The sequence below is a fragment of the Rhinolophus hipposideros genome (genome assembly GCF_964194185.1).
Source record: "Rhinolophus hipposideros genome assembly, chromosome: 12".
NCBI lineage: Eukaryota > Metazoa > Chordata > Mammalia > Chiroptera > Rhinolophidae > Rhinolophus > Rhinolophus hipposideros.
The window spans coordinates 46,551,650-46,563,991 of record NC_138058.1 but is presented as its reverse complement, the minus strand read 5'-3'; positions in this window follow the sequence as shown (position 1 = coordinate 46,563,991).

Here is a 12,342-nt window from a genome sequence, read left to right as displayed (position 1 = left end):
TTTATCTCCTGGGCAGAGAGGGGCCTAGGAGGAGCTGCCAGCTGGTCTCATATTTGGGGAGGATGGTCCATTCTAGGTCGGAGAGGGCTACCCCCATGGATCCATCCTATTGTGCCAGAAGGGAAGGCTGCTGCCCTCATGGTAAGACCAGGTCTCAGCGGTTACAAAAGAGGGTCATCACCATGGCTTGAGAGGTCAGGAAAGTTTTCTTGAAATAGAAGTTCCACCTAAAACAGCTATAAACTTGGTGAGAACATGGTCTTTTGTGGGTATTTTTTGGTCTGTTTTGTTCACCACTGTGTACTAGAACTCAAGCTCGTACCTGACATAGAGTAGGTGCTTCATAAACATTTACTGAATGCATGGAAAGTGAGCTCTAAATTATGCTCCAGGCAGAGAAAAGAGTGTGTGCAAAGGCCCTGAGGTGCGAGAGAGGGCAGCTACTGGGGGAGTCAACTGGGAGCCTCTTCTAAACCGTGGGGAGCTGTGCTGTAATACAGGTGGGGCTCCTTTCAGGCAGGGGGCATCTGAAGGCTCACAGGAGTCCAGTGTGGCTAAACAGGTAGCAGTTCACCTAAGGGCCTGGGATGGAAACCCTAGGGAGTAATGAAGAGGACTGTCGTTGCACCCCTCAGGCACAGGTGCGATGACAACAGAAGTCAGACAGAGGAGAGCCAGGGGGAGGTGGCAAAGGAGCCAATCGCCAGCTCCTTTGATGCAATGCCAGTTAAAAGTTCAGGGAAACCGTGGAAATACTTATCGTAGAGCGTGATGGTGTCAAGCGAATGAGAAACACACACACACACATTCTTCTTTAGGAGAAGAAATTCATCTCAGTAAATGTTTCTTGAGTGCTCACTGGAAAATGGTTACACTCAGAAAAAGGTAGAGGCCAGATTTTGCAAAGCAGCTCCAGGAGAGGGGTTGGTCTTGGAGAAGCTGAGTTTGGGTGCCACGGGGCACCTACGTGATCCTGGGTCTCTGAGTAAACAGCCTTTTGTCTCTGTACCTCTCCCCTACTTTTTTTTGGTCTTATATCTCTTCTTTGAATTATCAGCCCTTAGCTTAGTTGCCAACTTCTTCAGGACACTATGTAACGCTCCAAGCCATTCCATCTCCCAGTGCCCCACCTGCAGACTATATATCCGAGGTAGTCTTTTGCGCTTTAGGTGGCCAGAGAAAGACAGGTACTTGTTAAAATGTCCACGTTCGCTAGCACACTGTCAAAGGTCGAGGCAAATTTTGTTAAATATAGAAGAGCAATCTACAGCTCAATTCTCATCTGTAATATGTTCACATTAAGTTAATATACTGAGTAGGCAATTTAGTCAAATGGTTCAAAAACCAAAAAAATATACAAGGACATAAGTGACATCAGGCTCCCACCTGGTCCCTCTGCATATGTATGCTCCTCCCCACAAAAATAAATGTAAATCTGGTACCACTGCTATTAGTTTTTCTGGACACACTTCCAGAGATTTCTAAATGTATTTCCAAATAATATTCTTTAAACACCAATTTTATCATTCTATACACACTGCCCTTTACTTTGCTTTTTCCCCACTTAACAACAAGATCCTTAGAGTCTTTCTCTATTAGTACATAAAGAGTTTACTCATTTTATTTTAAAGTTGTATAGTATTCATCTTGCAGATGCACTACAATTAATTTAACTACTACCCTACTGGGTGGATATTTAAGTATTTAAGTTGTTCCCAGTCTTGTGCTATTACCAGCAGTACTATAATAAATAATTTGATATTTAGGCAACAAATGTGCTCCTAGAATTCTTACTCTAGAAATAATATTACATGCACACACTCCTTACCATTTAGAAAGCACTTAAAAAAATTAAACATTTCATTTTGAGATAATTACAGATTATACTCAGTTGTAGGAAATAATGCAGAGAGATCCCGGGTACCCTTCACCCAGTTTCCCCTACTTGAGTACAAAACTAGAGCACAATAGCACAAGGAGGAAATTAACATTGATGCAATCTGCTCATGTGATTCGGATTTCACCAGTTTTACGCATGTGTGTGTATGTCTGGGTGCGTGTGTGTGTTTAGTTCTATGAAATTTTATCATCTGTGCAGCCTTGTGTATCCACCGCCAGAGTCAAGATACAGAACAGTTGCAGCATGAGGATCCCTCCTCTGACCTTTTATAACCACGCCCACCTTCCTCCTGGCCTGGCCTACGGCCTCTGTCCTACCCTCACTCAGTCCCTAACCTCTGCCAACCTGGCAACTTTTGGCAATCTGTTCTTATTCTCTATACTTTTGTCATTTCAAAATATTATATTCAAGTAATCATATCATGCAGTGTATGATGCCTTTTGGAATTGACTTTTTAAAATCAGTATTTTCCTCTTGAGATGTATCCAAATTGCTGCATATGAGGTCTGACAGTTAAGTTCAGGAACTTATCCTAAAAAAAGTGCTCCATACCTCATTGCTGAATATCACTACGGTCACCTTAGAAATACTCCCCTTGGGAAGCTATGCACTGATGCCAGCGCCTTGTCCACCCTTCAAAGCAATTCTGGAACTCTTTTTCTGGAGTAGCCATCAGAGCTGTCGTCGTATGACCCTTGATGTCCTGAATGCCATCAAAATGTCTTCCTTTCAATATTTTCTTTATCTTCGGGTAAAGAAAGAAGTCATTGGGGGCCAGATCAGGTGAGTAGGGAGGGTGTTCCAATACAGTGATTTGTTTACTGGCTAAAAACTCCCTCACAGATAGTGCCCTGTGAGCTGGTGCATTGTCATGATACAAGAAACATGAATCATTGATGAAAAGTTCAGGTTGTCTAACTTGTTCATGCCGCCTTTTCAGCACTTCCAAATAGTAAACTTGGTTAACTGTCCAACTGGTACAAATTCATAATGAATAATTCCTCTGATATCAAAAAAGGATTAGCAACATTGTGCAACAAGTTCGCGACCTTAATTGTCAGACCTCGTATATCAATAGTTTGTGAGTAGCAGACCATGGTGTGAATGTACCACTATTTGTTTAAAGATATCCTTGTTGTTTCCAGGGTTGGCAACTAGGAATAAAGTTGCTATAAACACTGCTGTACAGGTTTTTGTGTAAAGTTAAGTTCCATTTCTCTGGGAAAAAATACACAACGGTAAAATTAATTGTTGAACTGTATGGTAGTTATATGTTTAGTTTCATAGGAACTGCCAAACTTTTCCAGAATGGCTGTACCATTTCATATTCCCATGTATGAATGATTTTGGATCCTTGCCAACATTTGGTGGCGTCGCTATTCTTTTATTTTAGCCTGATAGGTGTATGCATAGCTTTTTAAATTTCTTTCCACAATCTTCCAGCTTTAAGTCTCCTGACTATACATCCACTTGCCAGTAGTAATAACAATTGCCCTTTATTGAGCCAATACGATATGCCAGACACTGTACCAGGCATTTTACATACATTGTCTTATTTCATTTACTTTATCCCTCAGCACAAAACTGTGGGGTAGGATAATGGCTGTGCATCATGGGCTCAGCCATTTCTGAAATGGTCAGTGGGCTTTAAATTATCAGCCTCTCTGTGTAGCTGTTTTGCTGTCTCCCTCTTCCTCTCGAAGTTTTCTCTTCTATCCTCTCCCAGGGGAGAAAGAAACTGGGAATATTTAGGATTCACTGTTGAGACAGGTGCCAGGTAGATAGGGAAGGGGCCTGGAGAGCCCAGGGGCCAGAGAAGGGAAGCATTGATGGGCTGGGGTGCCTCTACTTCCTGGCTCATGGCTGCAGCCTGACCAGCCAAGTCCGTGGGCAGGAGAGGGACAACAGAATCTTCTTTCCTGGTTGCCACCTCCATTATCAAGCCCCGAGGCTCTCACCATGAACTGAAAATGCCTTCGGCATCCTTGTAGGTACAGGATCGTAGTTTCCTGTACCTTCCTTTGGCAAATAAAAACCCTTGACCAAAACCCTGCTCACTTTGCAGGGAGGCAGCGAAGGAGAATTGTATAACAGTGACAGCTGGCAAGTCCCAAAGACATCTTAGGGGTCAAGCTGGAAGCAAGATGATGTCTCTGAGCTAACAAAATGCCTGGAAACCAATTTGGGTAAATAATGCTAATCAAACAATCAATCAATCAAAATCAATAAACATTTTCCAGCACCTTTTATGTACAACGGCCTTTCACAGAATATTTGTGCTGGGAAGGGCCTTAGGGACCATCTCCACTTTCTCCACTTTGCAAACAAAGACAGTCCATCTGTGAAAGGAATGAAGAGCAGGGATGGGAAACTCATAATATTTGCCGAACATCTACTTTGCAGGCATTTTTTAAGGTCATTTCATCCGACTGCAAGCTTGAATTTTTTTCATTTTAATTTTCAGATGAGGAAGCGGAGACGAGAGTTTCAAGAACTTGTCCAAGGTCCCCCAGCTAATAGGTAGTGCCACCTGGGCTTGAAAGACGTCAGCCTGTTCCTCTGCCTCTTAAAGATGCAGTCCATACAAGTAGCAACAAAGCCAAGTAATAAAGGGAGGTGCTGTTCCAAGAGCACAGGACTCTGCCACTAACTTGATGGGTGACCTTAGACAACTTAGACAAACTACCTACAACACTCTAGGACTTTGTCTCTTTATTTGCGAAATGGAAAAAATGGGGAAGGCCTCTAAGGTCCCTTCCAGCTCAAACTTTCTATGGTGGGGACATCATTAAAGAAGGTATTACCCACTGATGATCAAACGAGGCAACATATAGTAATACACTGTATAACCCAACAATGGGGGGGACAATTAGAAGAATGGAAAGCCCACCAGGGCAGGTGGCCTAAGAGAATTACAGGGAGGTGAGTTTTGAGGATGCTTGGCTATTACAGTCAGTTTGGGGAGTTCTTTTGTTTGGCTAGTCAACGAATGCCATCTTAAAAGTACCAAGTTCTTACAGGCCCTGGTTTCCCATCCACTGCCAACACTCTGAGCTTATTTCATACGGGCTCCGTGGCCGAGCCCTTCACCGAGGTCCCTGCACCAGCCCCGGCCCAGCCTCTGGTGTGCACGTGGGCTGCAGCTCACTCTCCCAGACTACAGACACTTTTGGTTCCTGTAAGTAGCTTTGACAGAGCTCAGCAGTATTCCCAGGATGAAAGCTGTTTTCTTTTAAAAAACAGATGTTGATGACAATAAAGTCTAAAGAGAAGACTGCAATATAAGTGGATTTTTAAATCACTTCTACTTAGAGGAATTCACAGGACACGTTTTAAAAAATATAGCCCCCTACATGATTCCTATTACTAGTTCTATTGATGAAAGGCTCAACCACATTTGCTTTAACATCCTTAATACAAAGGGGCACCTCAAAACACATTTCCAGATGAAAACCGCTGTAGATTTTTCTCCTTTTCAATTAGACCTTACTTTCTGTCAATGGGGGCTCCCCATTACCTCATTTTCCTTTTAAAAAATTCTCTTTCTATACAGTTCTATAAAGTCAGACACCTGAAATTTATGTTATTAACCAATGTTACCCCAATAAACTTAATTAAACAAAACGCACTGTGAAAAAAGACAACCAAAAACCAAATCCTAGTGCAGATGAGCCTGCAATCTAAATATTAAAAATAGTAATCAGAAAAAGAAATAAAAAGTTTCCTTCACTTATGAGATAATAAAAAAGAAGCAAAAGATAAAGATGATTTTATTGATATTATTTTAAAAAATAGGAAACACATGTGATTAAAAATTTTAAAAGAACAAAAAATTCATGAACAAAAGCCTTCTCTCTCACCCCATGCAGCCACTCAGTTTCCCTTCCCAAAGGCAACCTGCGTTATCAATTTTTTGTGTACCCTTCCAGAGGTATATTGCTCAAACACAAACACCCACCGATAGTTTTTCCTTTTTACATAGTATACTCACATACTGTCCTATTTTTTTTCATTTAGCAATATATCCTGGAGACCATTCCTTTCCATTACATAAACATTTCTTATTCTTTTTTTCAGTTGTATAGTATTTCATCGCAATTTATTTAATCCCCTATAGACGGCTGATTATTTGCAATCTGTGTCTATTACAAAAAGGCTGCAAAGAAGTGCCTCGTGTACGTATAACTTCTCACATATGCTCGTATATCCGCAGGATAAACTCTTAGAAATGGAAGTGTAAGGTCAAAAGACATGGGCATTTGTAAGTCTGATAAATTAAAGATTCAGTTTAAAATCGCCTATTATCCCTTCTCTAGTGTTAGGCACGCTAATATTTTTATCGATAATTTTCTAGAGTCGTTCATTTAACAAGCATTTACTGAGCCCCTAAGGCTCTGTTTCTTTATTTGCAAAATGGAAAAAATGGGGAAGGCTTCTAAGGTCCCTTCCAGCTCAAACTTTCTATGGTGGGGACATCATTAAAGAAGGTATTGCCACTGATGATCTTTAAGGGTCTTCTTTAAGGCACTGGTCATACAACACTAAACAAAACCGACTCAGGGACCAGAGTGAGAGGCACTCGGTGGCTCCACCGCCACTAGAGCAGCTGAATGGAATTACTCAATGACACTTGGGTGTGAAAGAATGAATCCCCACGAATCCCATCAAATCTGGCTCTCAGGTCCGCCCATGCCAAAGTCTGCACTGAGTTCAACAGTGGTTGTTGGGGGTCACTTCCTTTCCCATGGATTGTACCAAAATCCTGGGGTTTATTGTGGCCAGAAAATTGGAGGCAGCTCTCACATGTTCAGCCGACATCCTAGTCCTGTTGCTATTCTGTCTTACCTGCTTGCAGCCCTCTGTTCCCATCAAACCCATGTGAGTTCCCACCAGCCCCAGCTGCTTCTGAGTTGGAGGCACCAGGTTTTTAACAACTCCCGCTGCATTCTGCCCCTGGGAATTTACTCAGTTTACCACTCCCTCTGCCTTCTTTTCATAACACCAGCTTCCCTTCCTTCTTTCCCTTCCCCAATGCTAGCTGCCTCCTCAGAAACCCACCAATACCTGGGAGATGCGACGCTCCCAAAAAAAGCCTGGACATTAGACCACAAAGTTCAAGCTGCTTTGAGAACTGGGGGAGGGGAATCACATTTTCCTTCCTGGGGTTTCTGTTTCCATGGAATAAAGCAAAAATTCATATGTAAGTGAATTATCCCCCTACACAACTAAAAGAATTAAAATGTAATTGCAAGGGGGTGGCAAGCCCTGTTTTGTTCATTGCTGCATTTCTTGCATCTAGAATACAGTCTGACACATAGTAATCGCTCGGTAAATATTTGTTGACTGAAAGAATGAAGTAGTAGGAAGAAAAAGAATGACGGAATGCCTGACACTAGAGCGAGCGACAACTGCTGTGGCCTGAGCAGGCAGACAGGGTTTCTCAGAGGACATGACATTTCCACTGATCCTGGAGGACCAGAAGAAATCATCTCGGTAAACTGTTTCGGGAGAAGCCATCCAGACAGACAGCAGTGGGGGGCTCCAGAAGTGGAAGAGAGTTTGTGAAGTGAGCATAGAAAGCAGCCTTGGGCAGAGGGGGTACAAGGAAGGGACAAAAGAGGGCAGAGGCTGGTTGGGGGACCTAATGGGAAGTAAGGAGTGTAGAATTTATGCAAACTGCAATATAAGAAGTTTAAATAATGTAAAGCAGGGGAATAGAATGATGTGTTAATCTCTTTACATTTTAAAAGGATCTCCCTGGCAGCTGTGTGAACGTGGCCTGGAGCAGAGAAGTGGCTGAATGGGAAGATCCTTTGAGAGGTCCTACAATCATTACAGCAAGAAGAGATGAGTCGTGTAGGGAGGATGGAAACATGTGGGCAAATTTAAGATACATTTTAGAGGTAGATTTAGATAAGACTTGATTATAGATCCAACGTGGCAGTCAAGAGAAAGAGGCAAATTTTAAGAATGACTCCCAGGATTTTACCTGGGAATTATTGTGGGCTGGGAATAATTGTGAGGTGACGGAGAAGGTCAAGGAAGACATGGCTGAGGGAGACTGGATGAAGAGTTAGTATTTCTGGTGTCATGTTAAGAGTTGAGGTAAGTCTCAAGCTGCCCAGGTTCGAGTCCTGTCTCCGCCAGGGTCAGCCATGGGAGACACTCAGTGTCTCCATTTCCTCATCTGGAAGCGAACAATGATAGTGCCTTCTTAAATTTTTATGAGGATTCATTGATATAATCTGTATAAAATGCTTATTATGGTGTTTCTTACATAGCAAAACACCTAATAAAATTTAGCTATTTTATTATCTACTTATACGTTGGCATTTAAAATGGATAAACAAGGTATTTCATTTTATGAATAAATTATTTATCCAAATAAATAATTTGGGTTGTTTCCACCATTACAGCTTAGTAATAAAGAGCATAGTGCTTCACAGCACAGACTTAGGGGCTAAACTGCCTGGGTTCAAATCCTGTCCCCAGCATTTACTACATGTATAACCTTGGCAAGTTACTTGATTTCTCTGTGCCTCAGTTTCCTCATCTCTAAAGTGAGACTAACAATAACACCTATTTCAGAAGACAGTCTAAAAGAATCAAGTGAGTTAATAGGTCTAGACCACTTAGAAAATATTAAACACCATGTTTACCATTAGGTGCCAATTACTCTTTTAAGCACATTAAGTGTGTTTTCTCATTTAATATTTATAACATCCCTATGAAGCAGGTGCTGTTATTATCCCAGGGTTACAGACCAGAAAAGTAAGATACAGACACCATTTGACCCTAGCTGCCAGAGCCCCTGGTTCCAACAACTACTATCTATGGCACATCATTTTATATATGTCATTGCTCATCTGAACAACTATTGCTTTTAGGATAAATTGCAAGGAATGGAATTTCATCATTTAAAAGTTCTTTTTAAGGCCTTTGATATGTATTTAACAAATTATTTTCCAGTAAGTTTGTAACAATTTACAATCCCGTGAAAGTTATGATAGCTATGTTTTCTTGGTGGATAATTCCCTTTATTGTTAAGTAATTCTTATTAATATGGCTAAGCCAGTTTTCTTTTGGTTAGTATTGGTATAGTATATGTTTTTTTCCATCCCTTAATTTTCACCTTTTTATGTCTTTATTTTAGGTGTGCCTCTTGTAAACAGTGCGTATCTAGGTTTTGGCCTTTTCTCCATTCTAATATTCTCTGTACCATAATGGGAAAGCTTAATTTATTTATATTCACTATGGTTACTGATATGGATTTTTTCCCTGATGTATTATTTTGCATATTTTAATTTATTATACTTTGTTGTCTTCTTTCTTTCCCCATCTTTTTATTCCTCTAATATATTAATTGAGTTTTCCTTATTCCTTCCTTGGTTTCCTTGACTAGTTTGAAGTTATATGTTCTATTTTTCAGCAGTTGCTCTTAACATGCTTAAAATTTTAATATGCTTATTTAATAACTTTTATCTTCTAAGCAAGATTAGGATCTTAAAATACATGAATTCCAAATTAACTCTCCTCCCTTCATCTATGATGATATTGCTAATATATTTATTTTTTTAAAATATCTGCTTCACCAGTATTCTTTAAAAAGTATTTAGGCAGGACTTCTGGTTACGGCCTAATGCAGAGATTGGCACACTCTCCTCCCACAAAACAACTATGAAGCCAGACAAAATTGACAAAAATAATCATTTCAGTATTCTGGAAACTGATCAAAGGCATAACAACAATCTGAGCTTTTATACTTGAAAACCTGCTGGGCCTAGGATAAGGACAGTGGAAATCTTTGGCTCTGTAGACTGGGGCTTAGGGCAGGGCAGGCCAGGAATACTGGCAGCTTTCCCGCTCAGTTGAAGGCGGAGCAGCGGGTGAAGTCACACCCAGTGGCATTGTTGGTGGAAGTGACTCTCTCAGTGGCAGAGAAGCAGTTAGAGCCAATGGCTCTACTGGCCTGAGGTTGTGGGGTTGGGGCAAGCACATTCCCCGCGGAGGCTGTGCGTGTGTACAGCAGAGACTGGAAAAGGTGAAGGATCACACTTTGCATTTAGTTGTCACGTCTTTTTAGTCTTCTCCAATCTGGGACAGTTACTCAGCCTTTTGTTTTCATAATCTTGACACTTTTGAAAAGTACTATCCAGCAATTTGTAAAATGCCCCTCAATTTGGGATCAGACAAGGAATAATTATTATAGCTATGTTAAAGAATTTATAGGAAAAGATAGATATCATGAGTAAAGAATTATATGGAGGTATTTCAGAAAAGAAATGGAAGCTCTAATATAGAACCCAGTGAAAATTCTAGAACTGAAAAATAAATTATCTGAAACCATTTTACTGGATGGGATGAAAAGATGAGACACTGGGTATTACAGAAAGAAGGATCCACGAACTTGGAGATGGGACAATATAAATTCATTAAACTGAAGCAGAGCAAGGAAAAAATACTTTAAAAAATGAACAAACCATTAATGACATATGGAATAATACCAAAGAGTCTAACATACATGTAATTGGAGTCATAGAAAAGTGACCAAAAAAAGTGACCAAAAAAAAGTGACCAAAAAAAGTGAAAAAAAAGTGAATGTGACAAAAATTTTAAAGAAACAATGGCCATATATTTCTAAAATTTGGTGAAAAACATCAATATATAGATCCAAAAAATTTAATAAACTTCATATGAAGTAAATATACACACCTGGACATATCATGGCCCAATGGCTCAAAAAGACAAAGAGAAAATATTAAAAGAAGACAGAGCAAAAAAGAAATATCGCATACAAGGTAACATGGATATAAATTATGATTTTTTTAAAAATTAGAAACAATGCAAGCCAGAAGACAATGGAGCAACATCTTTAAAGTGCTGAAAGAATCTTCAGTCTTCAACACTGGAGCCAGTGAAATGATATGTACTTCAAAAATTAAGGCAAAATAAGGACATTTTCAGATAAGCAAAAGTTGAGAGAATTATAGCCAGCAGATCCTCACAACAAGAAGTGCTAACGGGGGGTGGGGGGGGTGGGGGGTGGCCGGTTAGCTCAGCTGGTTAGAGCATGGTGCTGGTAGCACCAAGGTTGCTGGTTCGATCCCCACATGGGCCACTGTGAGCTGCATACTCCTGACAAAAAAAAAAAAGGAGTGCTAAAGGAAGTTCTTCAAACTGAAGGGAAGCAATACCAGACAGAAACATGAAGGAACAGGAAGAAATAAAAAGTTCTGGAAATGGGAAGCATGTGGGTAAATAAAAATAGACATTTTTCTCTTTCCTTAAGTTTTTAGAGTTCAGTTGACAGTTTAAAGCAAAGTGAATAATAATAATATATCATGGGGTTTATAACATATGTAAAAGTAAAACACATGAGCATAATAGTGCAGAGTACAGAAGGAGCTAAATGAAAGTTTCTTGTACAGTTTTTTACTACATGCACAGTAGCATAATATTGATAAATTAAGGTCTGTAAAAAGTGGAAGTTGCATAGTGCAATCTCAGTGTAAGAACCAAAAATAAAACAAGGAGGTATAAAACTCCAATGATGGACATAAAATGGAATACTAGAAAATAATCTAAAAAAAGTCAGGAAAAGAGGGAAAAATGAGCAAAAACGGGGACAAATGGTAAACAAATAACAAGGTGGTAGATATAACCTAATATAAGATAATTATTTATCAATAATTATATAAATGCAAATAAGCTATGTGCCTCTATTGAAACCTGAGTGACTTGGCATGTATCTGGTTCTAATAATGTTATAAGCTATTTGGTTTCTCTTTTTTTACTGCCCTGCTTTTAACTTTCTTTTTCCATTTTCTGGTACCTGTGAATTTCATTTTCTTACTTTTGAGGTAGGCTGAATATGAATTATATTTAAATCAGAAATTCAATGTGTTTGGAAATTGAGCAGGAAATCTGGGGGCTTCTTCAGCAGTTTGGTCTACCATATTGGCAACTTTATTTTAAAAGTTTAAATAATCCATCCTGAATTGTGTTTTAAGCTAACAAGTAAGTTTTTAACTTTGTTTCACAAATTATTAACCCATTGCCTTTATTTGTTAAATAATCTAGCCTTTCTCCATTGATTTGAGAAGATACCTTGGTCACAATCTAAATTATTTCATACATTTCTGTACATTACTAAATTTCTGTTCTACTACCATGGTTGTCTGTTTCTGTACAAGGAAATGCAGGATATATTCAGTAATATAGTCTTAAAATTATTTCAGTTTTACATTATTTCAGTTTTAGTGTCTTGTTGGTGAAGGCTCATATAATCAGCATCATTTAAAAATATACACTCTATTTACATGAACTATAGAATAGTTTCGTCAAGTTTAAACATTTTCTGTTTGGATTTTATTTGAGATAATGTTAAAGATGTAATGTAATTTAGGGTAAGAATTGGTATTGAAGTGGTATTAGATTTTCCC